At 29.2% G+C, this 15,232-nt stretch overlaps 1 protein-coding gene across 2 annotated transcripts in view; it reads right to left on the bottom strand.

The window, feature by feature from the left end:
* The window catches only part of LOC114125619 (uncharacterized), a 57,243-nt gene that overhangs the window by 15,774 nt on the left and 26,237 nt on the right, over window positions 1-15,232 (bottom strand). For both annotated transcript variants that reach the window (XR_003592533.2, XM_027989348.2), the window contains exon 2: window positions 5,252-5,303. The gene's annotated coding sequence lies outside the window, so the exon portion shown is untranslated. The remainder of the gene's footprint in view (window positions 1-5,251; window positions 5,304-15,232) is intronic.

The raw sequence follows: 15,232 nt of genomic DNA, 5'->3' as shown, positions 1-15,232 counted from the left end.
TATTTACCTATTTTTCTTAATAGCCGGTAATGCTATTATAGAGCATACCTACTTTTAGAAACATGATATATTTAATATTTATAGATCATTATAATAGTTGACAGTTTTATTATACTAGCTTGAATAATTCATAAAAGATTTGTCAATTTTAATGTAGGCATTATAATATAATGTATGTTAGATGGTTAGATTTTTTTTTAACATTTATGCACTCTGCAATGGGTAATTTTTTCTTATAAAAATTGTTGACAATAATTTCACCGTGGCATATTTTTGCAGTTAAACTGCAATGTCTACTATTGGCAACAATTTAGTCATGTGACTCATGTGACCAACATTTCTACGTACCTACACCGATTTATGGATGAGCATAGTAAACTGGTTATTTTCTTACAGTAATTTTATAAATTGCACTAACCATTCAAATATATACTATTTTAATTTTTCCACTGTTAATAAGTAAATACAGTAGTAATCCTAACATTTCGTAAGTAATCGTGTATAATATAATGTTTTAATTTAACTATGTGAATTTCATTATTTCAACTAATCCCGTAGGTATATAATAAAAAGTTGGAATATCGTTTGCTGACATTGCGGTATAGTTATATTGTCGAATATGGAGGCCAACTTATGTACGAGTATTATAATAGGTATATAAACCGAAATAAAACAAATTGTCCAACGATAAAAAGCCGCAATTTATATTCACTATACAGTTACCGCCAAATACCTATATAGTTTACTCTGCATGTAGTCTACGGTTATAAAATGCCAAGAACAGGATCGCTACGAGCAATTTTTTTTTATCTAAGTGTTTCTCTGCAAAATGTATATAAAATACAAATTACAATTAACTGTAATACGTCAAGTACTATCTATGTATTATTTTATGGAAGAAGAATTTTTAATACAATCTTATAACCTAATCGAGTGCTCTATTATGTGATGCGTCACCGTCGTTTCGCGATCATCCGCGGCCGTCGATATAACACGCTGCACGTTATCGTCATATCTGTAGTGCTGCGGAAGATGGGAGCGAGAGAAAGTAATACATAATAATTAATAATATATAAATGACAATCGTTGCGGATAATCATAACTTGTATACTAATTTGATCGACGTTCAGGTGAAATGTGAAGGTTGATGCCCTGCGCGCTATTCGTCTGCGGAACAGTCATGGGCATTTCAGATGATGGAAAAAACAACAACAAAAAACAACGTACATACAGAATTAAAAATATTTCGATACGTCGTCCGTAAACAGGAAGAGAGTGAAAGGGGTGTCGTGGCTGCGGGCACCGATCGCGTAATTTAACGGTAATTTCACCGACGGTCCACTCTGGCCTGGGGTCCTACGCACTATTACTACATTAAACGCGCCGAGCTCTCATATATGCACACATACGGTAATAATAATATGCAATAAATGTAATGTGTCTGACGATCGGACCCCGAGGTGTACGCATATTATTTCCGACGAAAGCCTCATGCCGAATGGAAATCGAGATAGCCTCGGGCATTTAGGTACTTCGCGCCGGAATAGAAACCCATACATACGCCTCGGGATCTATTATATTATATCGTATTCCGATATATTATAAATAATATAATCCGGCCCTCCGTGGCGTGCATAATACACGTAACTTGCCGGCAAAAGTGAAAACCCATCACGTCGTAAAATATTATTCGGTATTATATTGTGTTATTACGACGTATCACTGTCAACCCCTTTCTCCCTGTACTACGAGTTTGCTGCAGGGGCGTCGTTTCAAACTTTCGTTAGATTGTTAGATGATGACAAATGTCTGCTTGAACTCCAACTAGATTCTTCAGTATACGATTATGCACGTTTATATCATGATTTAATAACATAGTAAAAGTAAAATAACGTATTATAATTGTCAGGATTAGGATGATTAAATCATTAAAAACTCTAAAAAAAGAAAACGAGGGCGAATACATAAATATAAAAATTAAAGTATGATTACAAAACAATCAAATATGACATTATGAAATGGTGAAAAATTGTATTATTCATTATTTGTTCAAAATATTTACTATACTTTTAATAGATATTTTATTAGAAACTACATGTTTCATATTCGCGATTTCCCGTGAGTTGCGTGATATATGGAAACCGCAGCTGCGGGGCGTGTGAAATACAGGCAGCATTACCGAAAGAAATTCCCGCTCTGGGTAAGTATAAAGTTTTAATCTCATGTATGAGAAAAAAAGTTTTTTTACGATTATAATATTATTAATATAATGTTATATACCAAGAGTGTGCAACATCAACGTGTTTGCGAGTCACACGGACAAATAAAATTATGCCAAGAGCCAAAATGTTTATAAATATATTTTATATAATTTGATAAATTTTAATAAACGCTTATCAAAAAAATTAAAATTTAAACAATAGTAAGTAAATTTTGATTTTACAAATAAGACGCGAGCCACATCTGACTATGACGAAAGTCACTATGGCTCGCGAGCCGCAATTTGGCCACCCCCGTTTTATATTATATTTTATATACAGTATGCATTATACATAATATTACGCCGAGTACTAACACCCGTATATATCGGCAAGCATTCGGTTGTACATATTGCAGTCTATGCTATATGTACAGACACATTATAACGGTTATAGAACACTGCGGTGCATATATAATTCAAAACATTGTCGTGAAAATATATTATATATTAGTTATTATATCGTTCAGCAATGAGAATCGTGATAACCAGCGGTAATATTGTTTTGATAGACACGGAAACCTAATACGCCTGCCAGTTTCTAATATAGGTAGGTACACTACATTCTTGAAACAATCACGTTTCTTATGATTGTGGAGAAAAATATGAAATAATAGGTAACAAAACAAAAAAATATATACATAAAATGTAGTAAATGTTATTACTTATTATTGTTTATGTTATGTCGTGAAAAGGGTTAGGGTTTAATATTGAAGTCGCGCAGCTTATGTCATTATAATAAAGACAATATTATAAATATTATATTGTCCGTAATATTAAAAAATCAAGGACGTAGATCGATAGCATTTTACGAGGCACACTTGTCTTTATTAATATATAATACTATAGCCTATAGGAGTAAACGAATATTATGAATTTATGTTACCCCAGACATTGTTGAAGAGGAGGGGGGCGGAGATGAGCTTAGCCATCTTGCTTTAATTTTCCTGTTTCATTTTGTATATAATTATATGTAAAGATATTCACTTTAGAGTTTAAATAGTTAGATTTTAAGTTAGTTTTATATAGACTATTTTAAAATGAAATAATTGTGTAAGACATTTTTACACAATACTTGAAAAATGATTTTATTTATTTAATTTATTTTATTTATAACAACTTAGAAAGCTATCTAGTTTGAATTGTACTATTATTTTTATGTAAAAAATGGATTTATTTTAATTTGATTCTCACATACAGAAAACCCTATTAAAAAAACAACAATTACCCGTTATTACACTAAAATACGTAATATTTTTGTAATAGGCAGGCACATATTAACAACAACAATCATATGTGAACTCTTTAAAGGATTTTCTAATTTAAATAATTTGATAATTATTAATAGTAAAGTTTACGTAATATAAAAAATATACGAAAGGTATGTGTTTATAATATAATGTATCTAATAATATTTACAAGAATAAATGTTATGTTTATAATGTTTATATTATAGTATTTAGTGTAGGAGTAGTGATTTTTCAATGGTAATTTATAATATGAGTATGTATTGATAAATAGAAGCTGTCAAGGACGATGAACGCAGTTTTTTTTAAACGTTTGATTTTCACCTTTTACCCTCAACGAGTATTGCCGCCAGGTCATAATCGGTAGATCTTGAATTGCAAAAACCAAAAACAATTTATAAAAAATTATAGAGAAAATCGTGACCTAATGTTATTACAATTAACATTATGACGTGCTATATTGTGATTTCATGAGCCTGGGGTTCAAGTATATCCGAGGCTAGTCAATAGAATATTACCACAAACCTTGCTCTACAATAATTTTATCAACAACAGTTTCATGAATTTTTTTCATAAATCTTAAAAATTTATAATAATTCAGTATAAATGCAATAAGCAATGAAATGATTATTTACTTTAGAAATATGCTGTAGCTGGTATACTATAAAGAATATAAATGCAACGTTTAAAAATTTTATTTATTGTAAATGTTCTTTTACAAACTTTTCGTATTAAATCTAAATATTCAATTTTACAAAAAAAAGTCATAATATATTTTTTTTATTAAAACGATCATGTATTGAAAAACACGATATCAGATGTTTTAATGAAATATCCATGTTTAGTCTTTAAAATATTAATTATAGTTTTAATTTACTTTAATTATTAAAAAAGAAAAAAAATGATTCTATAAAATAAAATAAAAATAAATAATTCTTTATAAATTAATTTTAAAAATTCACAATACCTTTAATTATAATAAAAGTAATATTTAGTTGAAATTATTAACAACAATTTTTTTTTTATCTAAACAATTATTTCGACAACTAAGTCACCTAGCTATATGCATATTGTCGTAATATTTTGGTAATGGAAAACGTTTAATTTTATAACTATTACTTCATTGGAATTAGCCAATATCATTATCATATTATCACGATCATTAAAAACAAGATACTTTTTATTTTGTTTTCGATCATATATATTATTTTCTTATCAACCGGCATAAATCAGTTTTCGTGAAGACCTGCGGGGGGGCTAAGAAAAAGTGGCAGATTGTGTTAAAAAATATATATTAAAACATTAATTAGACTTACTGGGTACTTTGTACCAACTACACGACCCAGTATATAGCTTATATTTTTATTTAATTATATATTTCAATGAATAAATTCTATTATTCTAAAATATATTATATACTTTATGACCAATACGTCATATTATACGTCGCATTGTTACGTAATTATTTTATAAATTTAATATATTATTTTATTTGCAGTGTATGAAGACTGCACAAGGAGTAAACATGATAAATGTACTACAAGGGTACCTATTAGTGAATACGAAAGTTTTTTGAAAATTTTCTATACAGAATTCATACTTTCTTCAGGCATAAAATAATATACAATATTATATATATCAATAATATCGAACGGTCAATATACCGTTTGGTCAATAAAACATCAATGGACGTGTATCTATAATACGACGATGTCTATATGGTTTTTATCCTTATTTAGTTACTTACCCTATGTGATGATGCGTTTGTATTTTATTTAATTCGTATCTTAGGAATTGTTCTGTAAAAAAAAAGTAAATATCGATTAGTTAAATATTGTAACATAAATAATAAAAATATCATAGATTGAAGGTATATGTGTGAATATCAAAAATTCGTTTCGAATAAAAAACGATTAAGTGATTAAAGAAGTAAAAACAATGAGTTCTGTTAAATTGAACATTTTTTATCCACTTTCTCTCGATTCCTTATCGAGTGACACGAGCTAATCTTAAATACGGATGACACAGTATAATGTATATATATTATACCTACATAAAAAATCCTACTGAAGGTAAACGACCCCGCTTGAGTCGTTTAGCCTACATTTAAACTTTTGTGGAAAATGTTTTTATTAATAAAATAAAACACAACGTTACAGGTACAAGATTATTATACTATATTATATGTTATAATTATTTTTATGTTTTGAAAAAATCGCAATATATTAGTACCATAAGAAGCGTTTTCAAACAAAATAAATGATATACTATGTTATAACTTATATAGTAAGTGTATAAAGACATCACAATTCATCTACAAAAATCACTATACTGTGCACAGAAAGAGGAAATAAATAATTATTTTTTTGTCATTTAATACTTTCAAACCTTTTGTTTTATTGTTTGCCACATAGGATCAAACCAATTTAATATATTATGTATTTAACAGCCGGTTATAGTAATCAGTAATCGCTGATCAGTAATCAGTAATCATAATTAAATTATTATCTAAATGATTATTTTTATTAATACACCCGACGAGACTTCAATATTCATTACAAAAGAGTAAATTAATTTCCGATTTCTATTATACGATTAAAATCAATTTTCAAATAGAAGGATTTCATTTTTTTTACTTCTTGCATCTATAGATGATACCTCTCTCTCGTTCTTTCTCTTACAACATGCACTCTAACAAATTTCTTGGAATTGCTTATTTCTCACGCGGATTTCAATTATTGTTATTATCATACATCTAAAACCACACTCGGTACTAATGCAATCCAAACCGTTAATGCACTTATATGTATATAAAAAAATACAACATATAAATGTAATACTTGACTCTGTACTTGATGGATATGAAGTAATATTGACAATGAGAAAATGTGAATCTTTCCAATGACGTTTTTACTATGTATAGGTATACAATTATATGCACATGCACACGTTCAACTAAATTAAAATCATTGCCAAATGTTGTTTAACGATTTTTTTTATAATAAACCATTCACTTTCACTCGATATTTTTAAGTATGTATCTCGAATAAAATTATATACAACAAATTCGACATAATATATACTAGTACTAACTATACAATAATAGTACTTTATAGCGGTAGATTTAGTTATATAGACATAGGTACCTCCTAATCATTTCACAAACGAAAAACCGTCGAATTACAAACATCGACGAACACGCGAACCGTTTGATATTCTGGTCTAGTTCTTGAATAGTCAGCAACGGTTTCTCGTCGATATTTCACATTGTATACGCCCTTTGGGTTAATTTTCTTCGTTTTTTCAATACTATTCGAATTTGTATACAATTCTCATGATTTATCGAACATTTATTGTAAACAACTCACAATTCACTGAAGTTGTTATACAACATCGTTATTGACCGATAAAAAACCAACAGTAAGTATATCGTTGTGAGCATTTTTTTCTCATCGCTAGTAGCCCGTAGGCCGATACGGATCGTCGGACATCACAGTTCTCCTCCAGTCGACAGGAAAAAAAACTCCTTGTAATGATTATCGTTTTTCCATTGCTGTCTTTATGCACCGGAAGAGTAAATTAACAAGGTCAATGGTTCGGAGACGAAGCAATTTAAACCCAAATGACTGCAGCAACAGTAGTGTAATATATATTTCTTACGTATTGATGCGGTTTAAAACAGTTGGGAGATGATATTTGATGGGCAAACAACAAGTAGTTTTTAAAATAAAACTATTTAGTTTCATTTAAAATATGGCACTTACTTGACATCTGTCAAATAAACTTAAATATAACGCAAATGTATTGTTTTTTTTTTTTTTTTTACTAAGGAGCGGGATGTAGAAAAAATACAAAATATATTAGATTACATTCACATTTATCTATTATATTCTTTTGAATTTAATAATTTGATGATTTGATTGTGTTTTTTAACGTCGCAATAAAAGTGTCTTTAGAAAAAATGTATTGAAACAATTATGTACCTACATTTAAAGAATAATAGTGTAAATCAATAATATTAATTTAACGCCTGTCTGGCTATCTATATACACATTTTTATTAGGTATTTCATTTTTTTTTTAATTTATCAAGAAACAATAATTCTATTCTATTTCATTGGTCGTGTTAACAATATACTTAATACATAATTTATAAAATAAATAGTGATTATTAATTTTAGTTGGAGAAAGTCATTTAGTTTTTTAAACCTTAGTTAGCTTCACATTAGTCATTATACTCATTACCACATAGAAACAAAACCTAAAATAATAATGTTTGTGCATTTAAAAATCATATTTTAATATTTTTTCACTTACACTCAATTTGTATAATAACCTTAAACTTTTGCAGCCGATTCAAACAATTATTGTTATTATAACTATCATAAATAACAATATACAATCAGACTTTTCTTTTATGCTTATAAGACGCTTTCTTCGACCGTATATATTTAAATTAAGTTTCTAGTTTTTTATATTGAACAGTTTTAATACGTCGTGTGCAATAATGGATAAGCGGTCGTAAACATAGGAGTGACTACATAAAAAAATCATTCGAAAATAATGTCAATAGATAATACGTTTAGCTTTACGAATATATTATGTTTACGCGAAAACAATTGTGAGCAAAAATTAAATTCTCATCAACGTCTGTCCTTGGAAGGTCGTACAGGCCGTACAGCATAATGGCGCGTGTACCAAAAGCGTGTTCTTATAGGTACCACTGTACACTGTATATATTCGAATATTTAATGTACCTCTATTATACTAATGTGTTGTGTACAATATGGTTTTCAAAGTACCTATGCGAAATTACGACTTTCAAGTATTTACGATTTTTAGAATTTTACATAAAACAACACCCGCGATAATTGTATATGTACCTGTATAATAATATGATGTCTGAGGACTGAGAGGGGCCCCCCATTGTTCGCGTACAGTTCACGACGGTCAATTAAACAACGGCGTCAATTTCACAACACCCGAAACAATAAGGCATGTAATATTTCAATACCGAAATAATACTGGGTCGGTCTATTGTTTTCCTGGACCACGATGGTATCGTGTACCACGAGTCCACGACCCGCCCGGGAATGAACGTTGAGAAATTTTAATTGTTATGAGTTATGTTATAAACTGCCAACAACGAGCCAACGACGGAGACGACGACGACTCGTATATACGATGAAATACATTTCAATTGTTTGAAGATATCATATTATTATCTGAGAAAAAAAAATGCCAAAACGAAATCTTTAACGCGACTAATGCAACAACTATGACTTTAATAGGCCAAAGCTAACCGAAAATGATAACTAGTCTCAAATCTACAACGATGTTTACTCTCGAAAAACTGGTTTGAAATTAGAAATTAAACATTGGCGGTCGATACTCGATAATTATTGTCATCTCACGTGAGTAATATATATAATTTTAGATAGCTACACAATATACATAGATATAAGCTTGTTATACTCGTTTCATCAAAACATTAAAAACATTGCCTAAATATAATGCTTTTAATAAACGTATGCATAATACTTAAAAATTCTTATTTACCTGTAATTTGACTTATAATTTTTAACACGTTCTGTAGGTAATGGAAAAATAGTTTCGAAGATATTTTCTGTTCGGTTAGCAATAAATTAACCAAAACATAAAATAGTTTGTCGTTATACTCAGATATCTACGCCTCTAACGCGTATAATATAATAATATGGCAATAGTGTGTAATCTAATACTATTATAACGTAATTATTATTTATGACTAATAAAATAAATATAAATCATAAGTAAACATAAGTTACTATTATGTAAAATAATGACCGTCAATGATGTTTATGAATTACAACTGTGTAAATCGAATAAATCAGTTACGGTGGAAAGTTTGATTAAAAAACGAAAGTTTAAGGTGGACACTGTCTATTTCCATAAGAAATTTGAGAATGTAAAGGCGCTAGTGTATACGCGTTACACGAACCGTAAGTTGTGTTATTTTTCATTTATACCAACGTATACGGTGTAAAACAAATGGTTCCCACGGTATCCTGGTTAGTTTTGCAACTGCGTATAAAATCTTGCAGAACAAGGTTCGCTACGATGGCGTTTGCCTCGTAATACATCAATAGCCATGTGTGTTTGTGTGTGTGGGTCATTATGCGATCTCGAGACGATTAATCATTCCGACCCGGGGTCCTATATAGATATCAGTAGTATGAATGTGTATCTTTATAATCTATACATGTACACGAGTCGTAAATATACGATCTAGAAATTGGCGGCAAAGGCTTCTTTAGATTTCCGATCTAACTAGAGCGTGACAAAGACATATGATCGCATTGGTTATAACGTTTTTTGAAAAAATTAAAATTTACAATGGCATGTGAAAATAATTAATAATAATAATAATAATAATAATAATAATAAAAAAATGGAAAGATGGTTATTAAATTAATTCACTCTTCAACGTGACAGTCGCGTTATAAAATGGCTTAAGATAATGTCACAGTGAGGTACAAAAATCACGATATATTATAGTAGTTCTCATATAAAATAATTTTTCATTCATATATTGTCATGAATTTATGATATACTATTTTTTTTTTAAACTTTCACAATAAATATAGGTACAGTTTAATATGTTAGAATGAAACACGTATAAATAACAACATATTGGAATAAAGTTGTTTGCATAATTCTATTATTATTATATTATTCAAAACCATGTATAATATTAAGTCGACGTTAAATAATAAATCATATTGTACAACACGTACATTTTATTTTTGTAGTCTAGCTAGATTTTCAATTCGGTTGAAAACACGTCGGAACAACGTGCGCATCTATACACATTAATCCTGCACAAAAAACGAAGTCAAAATATATAATGAAATGCAATAGATTCGTACAGCTTCATTACATATTTCTCACAATTCGTAGATTCGAGTTTTAACAATACGCACATACTACAAGTGGCATTCTTCAGGTGTAGTAATATAATCCAGACTACCAAAAAAATCAAAATATATATTATTTAACAATATATTACAGTGGATATTATTATACATCATGTGCCATCAGTGTTCGAGTTGACGTGCTGTACAATATATAATATTTAATAACAAAGTACGATGAGAGGTAAAAAGCGGTCGGCTCGACGATGACCCAAATGCACTCGCACGCAAACACAATATACACACGCAGAAATACACAATAACAACACACCTAACGACGGATGAGATTAAATTCTATTATAATATTATATTGTAAATTCGTCGAGAGGCGTTCCTAACAACAGGCGCTTTTGTCCCTCGCTAGCTTCCATAAGCCCTCTTGCGGGTTTGTTGTTGTCGTCGTCTTTAGGATATCTGGCTGGCATGTGACCTTGAACGAAACACTCTAATGGCGACAACAACAATAAATGGGTTCGCAGCTGCAGCAATTCTACCTCTACATACACAATAAATGTTAATATACAGGGTGTCTTGCCATATTTTTCCTTTCATATAATATGATACGTTCGTTCGCATAATAAATAGCAGTATAGCACATAGGTGGTAGGTATTAACCCTCCTTAAAATGTAATAATCATAATATTATATTTGATACTCATATTGGTCATTTAAGTAAATTGTACTTTTGAAATATTTTAGATACTTCATATTATTTTCTATTATACATGTAACATGATCAATTCATCGATAAACGTAAACAGTTATCGACTTAGACAAAGCCCTATTGCGTAATTGGGGTGTTATAGGTGTTGTATTTTATTTAAGAAAAATGATAGTTAATAAATATTAAAAATCGATTATCTCAACTGAATTTTCAAAATAACGATAAGATTATGATGCTTATCATCGTGGAACTTAGTTGTTATTGCCATACTACCGAATGCAAATTATAACCATAATAACATAAGGTTGGAATTTTTATCAATAATGTATTTAAAATAATTTAAAAAAAAAACATCGTGTTTCCCCTTTTATATAGGTACATTTTCATATCAGGGGAATGTGGAGGCCGTTGAAGGACAGAAGAGAGAGATCGAATATCCGTTATAAGATAAAAAAAAAAAATGTGAACCAAATTACACTAGTGAGACATCCTATATACTATATACATAATATCATGTGCTCGCATAACATAGGTATCACCGGTATGAGTATAGGTAACGTTGTGCCCGCACGCGCAGACGCATATTACGACCAGCGAAATAAGTCGGAATGCTTCCAAGGCAAACGGGTTGCGATCCTCGACGACGACATTGCAACAGCACCGCCCGCTCTAGTGATTTACCCCGCCGCTGCCACTTTATCACCCCATATAAGTGTTCGTATTTGTTGTGTTTATTTTCCAGCCCGCCTCCTCAACTCAAACGTAAGACGCGAGAGCTGTATAATAATATGCTAATGTTGACCGTATAGTTTATCTAAAGTTTAAACAGTAAATATATTATAATAATTTATAATATTATCGTAAAATGTAAACACGCAGTGCGTAAGCGCTACTTATTTGTAACAACTTTTGTAATATTATTCTATAAGCGGATGCAAAAAAAAAAATTGTCCATACATTCGACGTATTAATCGAAAACACTTCGAAGTAAATTTCATCTCCGCGTTTTAATATAATATTATGTTAATTAAAGTAACGAGTTAATAATATATGACAATTTAATTCTTTTAATAACAAAAATATTGTGTTGTTATAATTAAAAACTACGATGTAATTCGTTACATAATATTCTGCAAGTACCTTATCGATTAAAATAGTTATAGTAGATTGAATTATTGTATAAAAAATATTGCAAAACCACTAAAATTGCCTTTTTTGCAAAACACGCGCTATAGTTTACACTTTATTTTCGACAGTCGTTTCCTGGTTGTACTTACCTAAAATGTGGAGGTGAGAATAATATTTTTTCTCTTGCATATCATATTGTAATGATTGTATATACTATATACTAATAAGTAATCATACAAACACGATTTGAAACGGCGCTAGGTCATATTCATATATACACATATTATGTTATAAATATTTAGTATTCAGAAAACGATCGTAAATTGTAGTGACTGACGGTAATTTTCACGGTAATTCCTAAAGGCGTGCCATTTTTTTTTTTTATTAACGACAACAAAAACTGTACAAACATATACGACAATAATATTTGCACTATTATACTGCGTGCTACAGTGTCCTGGGCCCTATCATTAGTGATATTCAATGTTTCATTAACCTACTCTGTCATCATATTCAATAGATGTTCAAATAAAAGTGCAAATAGTGCAATACAAAAAATAAATAAATTTGACCTCATATAGTGACTTTTAAAGGCTACAATTATTAATAGGGACTGAGAGACAAGCGCAACAATTCTTTATCGTTATAGGTATGTATTATACTATCAATTAAACGTAGGTACTCCAAACAAATAATGTGCACACACATGTATTGTACAATATATTATTAAACTGTAAAAATAACTTAATACCGTAATTTATCACACATATTATAGCCATTTGATTATAGGTAAATATTATTATACAGGGACACAGGGTGTTCAATAAGTTTGAAAAAGGTAATTAGACTAATAGGGACTGATAAACAATAACATGATATAATTAATGAGATTATAAATGTACAATAGCTAGTGTTATGTGTTATTTATCCATGTAGATATTAAAATAAGCATACAATAGTCAATAATTAAGAGATTCAAAACTTGTATAACATCTGTTATATACATTTTATTCTAATATTTCATTGTATGTTTTTATTATATTATAATATTATAAAAAATCAGAAGTATTGTTTATTCACATTCATGCGATTCTTACGGTATGCTCGTATACTGCAGGACTTGTTAGATTTTGACGCCAAAAAACTAGTTGTACCTACACTGAATTTTTAAAATTGATACATGGACGTTTTTTTAGAATTTCTTCATACAAAATATATAGCCATATATATATAATAGGATGTGTGTGTAATATATAATATATGATATACGACGATTTCGATTGATGGTTTATAAATCGTGGTTGGCAAATCTCGTGGAGCACGTAGGCATTCAAGTCACGAACATTATGAGCGAACATAATTTCCTTCTTTTGTATAAGGCGAAAATATTGTAATCTTTAGAGCACGTTTGAGTTTGTTTTTGCATATTCAAGATGAATTAAAAACAACGACAACCTTTTGTAGTGTCGTGGGCGTTTGACAACAGTGATGCCTCAGCAAGGATGAATGATTTCTGAAATCGTCGTCGAATACCAATGTGTTGAGTATGAAAATTTATTATTTAAATTTATTCATCAATGTAATATTAATTCATTGTACGATTAAAAACGAAAATCGTGTCTTTAAACAGGTGGGTATCTATACGTGCATGTACTGCGCATACGTAGTTTCAGATATGTCAACTTAATTGGTTAAAATCGTTACTGATTATAAAAATAATCAGAATAAAATAAAAGATATTTTTTTTTTACTTAAATATATGCCTCAACTGATAAGGTTCTTGGCGTTTCTGAAATATATTAAATTTTTAAGGTTTATACAAAATATTGTAATAATTATATATGAAGGGCTTATGTTTTTAATTACAAGATCAGGTTCGTCTCTTTTAGGAGTTGAAAAAGAATTGTTAATAATTTGAACTAACAACTTTATTTCATTGTAAAACTTTTCAATTTTTTCAAATGATATAAGTTTAAATGGTAGTTAGTAAATTTACAATTATTTATTATTCTAACATACTACTTTAGTTTGAACTAGAGAAACTATATTATTACATTTTACGATTAAAGAGCATCAGGAACTCTCAAAATGTTAGAAATTACATTTAACAGTAGGTCTATATATTATATCAGGTAATGTAATCAAAAATAATGACGGTTTCATTAAATATTTTTTAGTGAAGACAAAATATGTTTCTCTACAAGGCATAGTACTTATTTATGCTGAACATACGCGTTACTATTTTCATATACTATTAATTTATGATACATTTATTGCGTTTGTAATCCATATGTATACTATAAATTCTTATTAAAGATGATATTAGTTGACAAACATAACATATATTATTACTATACAAATTTAAACAAACTCAAGAACAGACGGTAAACTTATATGCTTACAAGTTAGAATCGACCATAATAAAAAGTGAAAGGAATAAATGAAAAACTATAATAGGTGCATATACTATACTATACATATAACTATTATGTGTTACATTCGTGTAAGTATATCTCATGTGATTACACCACTTTGTAGATTGTAAACCTAGTAGATCGTATTGCTGCGGTGTCTTGAAACGAAATCTAGAAAATTGAAATTATATTCTAAGAGAGATTTATTATTTTGAAATTGTAAGTATTAGTGCAGTTTAGATTATTATTAATTATTGTTATTATTATTATTATTATATACCTACTAGGAAGGTGAAACGAAATTGACTATTAAAAGTATAGATTAGATATAAAATTTAAATTTTATATTATGTAAGATTTCTCTTTGCCAAACGATAGTATTATGTTACATTGAAAACGAAAATCCGTAACGTTTAATTAAAAGGTTCTATATAATTAAAATTTAAAATACATCTAACCATAACCGGTGCGGTCCGTAGCGTGAAATTTTATCCTGCAAACATCGACATCACACGATAATATAAATAATAATGACCCATTACACAATACGTATTTCTTCTATTTACTAAC

This window comes from Aphis gossypii, chromosome 1 (genome assembly GCF_020184175.1).
Source record: "Aphis gossypii isolate Hap1 chromosome 1, ASM2018417v2, whole genome shotgun sequence".
Taxonomy (NCBI): domain Eukaryota; kingdom Metazoa; phylum Arthropoda; class Insecta; order Hemiptera; family Aphididae; genus Aphis; species Aphis gossypii.
The sequence above is the reverse complement of the archived record's forward strand: the minus strand, read 5'-3'. Positions and strand labels throughout refer to the sequence as shown.